The sequence below is a fragment of the Schistocerca americana genome, chromosome 6 (genome assembly GCF_021461395.2).
Source record: "Schistocerca americana isolate TAMUIC-IGC-003095 chromosome 6, iqSchAmer2.1, whole genome shotgun sequence".
NCBI lineage: Eukaryota > Metazoa > Arthropoda > Insecta > Orthoptera > Acrididae > Schistocerca > Schistocerca americana.
Window position 1 is genome coordinate 474,843,712 of NC_060124.1, and position 2,940 is coordinate 474,846,651.

At 41.9% G+C, this 2,940-nt stretch overlaps 1 non-coding gene across 1 annotated transcript; it reads left to right on the forward strand.

Annotated features, from left to right (window-relative positions):
- The first annotated feature begins 2,429 nt into the window (after positions 1-2,429).
- Trnap-agg lies at positions 2,430-2,503 on the forward strand. Its single transcript has one exon. It is a non-coding gene; the product is annotated as a tRNA-Pro (tRNA).
- Positions 2,504-2,940: the final 437 nt, after the last annotated feature.

Genomic DNA, 2,940 nt, shown 5'->3' on the forward strand with positions numbered 1-2,940 from the left:
GACCGACCAAGTGCAACAGGCTGGAACACCATACCACAAACTCCGGCACCTCTACAACACAACGCATACACGTTTGCACATTTGCATTCAGGATTCTGGCGTTTACACCGGTTATTAATGTACCAGCATTTCACGTCTGCAGTGGCTTATCTGGCGCTTCATTAACCTGTGATCTTGCAATGTTAATCACTTAAACATGTTACACAGACAAACGTATTTGTGAAATTTGATTACTCTATATAAAATTATATTTTTTCTGTCAGTGTCATGACTGGATGATAGGCAACACACACTAAATACGAACGTTGCAGCTTGCCTGCGTTCTGCCGCTTTTCAGGGGGATATCCAGAAATAAAAAGACGATGTTCCAGTGTCTGTATTATCCAGAATTACGATGGAATGTTCCTGCTGCTGCTACAGCCGCTATGAAATACATAAAATATATTCGCAATTGCGAATATGGAGAACCATCAGCTGTATAATGAAATGACGATAATGAAAATTTGTGCCAGACCGGGACTCGAACCCGGAATTTGCGCTTCCCGCGAGCAGTGACCTTACCGGTTTTTTTTTTCTTTTTATTTCCAACCAGGAATTGAACCCTGGCCCCTTGGTATGACAGACCGCCGCGCTGACCACTTTTTCTTTTACATTGTATCATATTACTTACAATAAACCAGTTTATTATGTATGGTATTACTAAAAACAAATATGTGAGAAAAAAAATTAACTGTGTGTTTGAAAGAAAAATTTTTTTTTTGTTCACACACAGTTCTATTCCGTTTGCCTGTACGAGCACTACTCACGTCCAGTCATAAACTTCTATATGTCGCCAACCATGTGTCTACAACCTGTATCTGTACATCCACTATGTGGATGTACTGGTGAGACATTTTGCTTGAAAGTCACTTGCCCGTAGTCGGCGGATAAATACGTTATTGCAGTGGATGCATGCATGTCCGAAGGAATTTTGCATCGTAATTCGGAATGACACAGGCACAGCAATATCGGATAACTACTCCTCGGATCGGGCACAAGTTTTCGTTGTCATCATTCCATTATACATCTGATAGTTGTCCATATTCGCAACTGCCAATACATTTCACGTACATATATAAAAGACGCCTAGCATTGTCGAAAAAAGTAAGCGAACAGTTTGTCTCTAACAAAAATTGTTTTCCATGACGTGATCTATCATCTCTAGACGTTTGATGCGAAGATTTTGCAACACATTGTATATCTTCGGTCTAAGGTTAATAGACTGTGTGTACGTAGATGCACAAAGAAGAGGCTGTTGTCTACAGTTTTCTTAATGGAATTATGTTGTGTTTTGGCTTTGGAATAACAACTGCTGGTGTGAAATATTCGCTGATACAACATTTTTGGCGCTCCAACAACAACGTTGTTTAAAAAAGGAAAAAAAAGACAGACGTATCTCAGAGCCGGTATGAGCCGCAAATGACCGAGAAGGAATAAAAAAGATCCAAAAACAAACAAGGTAAATAGCCATCAGTGCTCTCTAGTTCGTCACCTTGATGTGTAATGCACGAAGCAAAGCGTTGGGGTCAAAACTGTAGGAAATTTAGTCATGGTTTATTTATTACTCAATGGAATATGTATCAGAGTTGAAATTCGTAACCATAACCTCAAATGAAAACAAAGGAGCAAATTTTCACAACTTCTACGGAAATTTTCACCAGGAACTAGACAGTAAATAGTGCTATTCATATCATTATTCCGATGAGCACTTGCTCCAAAATGATGTTCCTGACAAATCGTTAGAATTAAAATTGCAGGGAATTTTGTCCTGCTTGTTTTAGCACTGAATAGTGTAAGTCGATAAATGGATCGTTGAGAGGTCAAAGCTAGGTTAAAACGAACGCGAAAGAAAAGAACCAAATCTGCGATGCGATCGAGATTCAATCACTCACCCTCTCGGTTTCCGAGCACTCGTTTTACCGATAAGACATGTTTACATGTTTTTCCTTTTTTGTGGAGTGAAGGGGGGAGGGCGTGGGTGGTGGAGGGGGGTGGGGGTGGGGGGACGTTCTGTGCGGATATCGCATGATATATCTTCACGATCCTCGTCAAAAGCTTCACCCAGGTTTTTAACACAGAGAGCGGTCAGCTCCCTGACTGAAACGCAGAGGTACAGTGTTCACATCACTGTGACCAGCAAGTGTGTAGATTAGAATGAAATTTTCACTCTACAGCGGAGTGTGTGCTGATATGAAACATCGTGGAAGATTAAAACTGTGTGCCGGACCGAGACACGAACTCGGGACCTTTGCCTTTTCGCGGGCAAGTGCTCTACCAACTGAGCTACCCAAGCACGACTCACGCCCCGTCCAGGAGAGCTTCTGTGAAGTTTGCAAGGTAGGAGACGAAGTACTGGCCGAATTAAAGCTGTGAGGACGGGGCGTGAGTTGTGCTGGGTAGCTCAGTTGGTAGAGCACTTGCCCGAGGAAGGCAGAGGTCCCGAGTTCGAGTCTCGGTCCGGCACACAGTTTTAATCTGCCAGGAAGTTTCAAGTGTGTAGATCGTTTATGTATACGTTCTGATGACTTAGTTTGTGAGTATCGAAGTATGTGACGTAAATGGCCGTATCTTTTGATTGCATTAACTTAGTAGCTTAAATTTTCACACCGCCAGCGGACCGTAGAGACTATGTTACACAAATTTCGACCTGATATCTCTGCCCGTTCCTCAGAATAAGGCGTCTTAACAGTCGGACAGACAAGCAGCTAGAGAGGCGCACAACTCAGTGAAATTTTTATCAACTGAAATATGGAACCCTAAAAAGGATGAAAAATGAATTTTTTGCAGTCTTCGCACTTTTGTTTCACATATCCGTGTAGAATTCGAGGTGAGGGATTTGAAATTCGTGACCCACGCTACAAAAGAACAAAGAAGGAGAAAAATTTTCAGAACTTTTCCGTA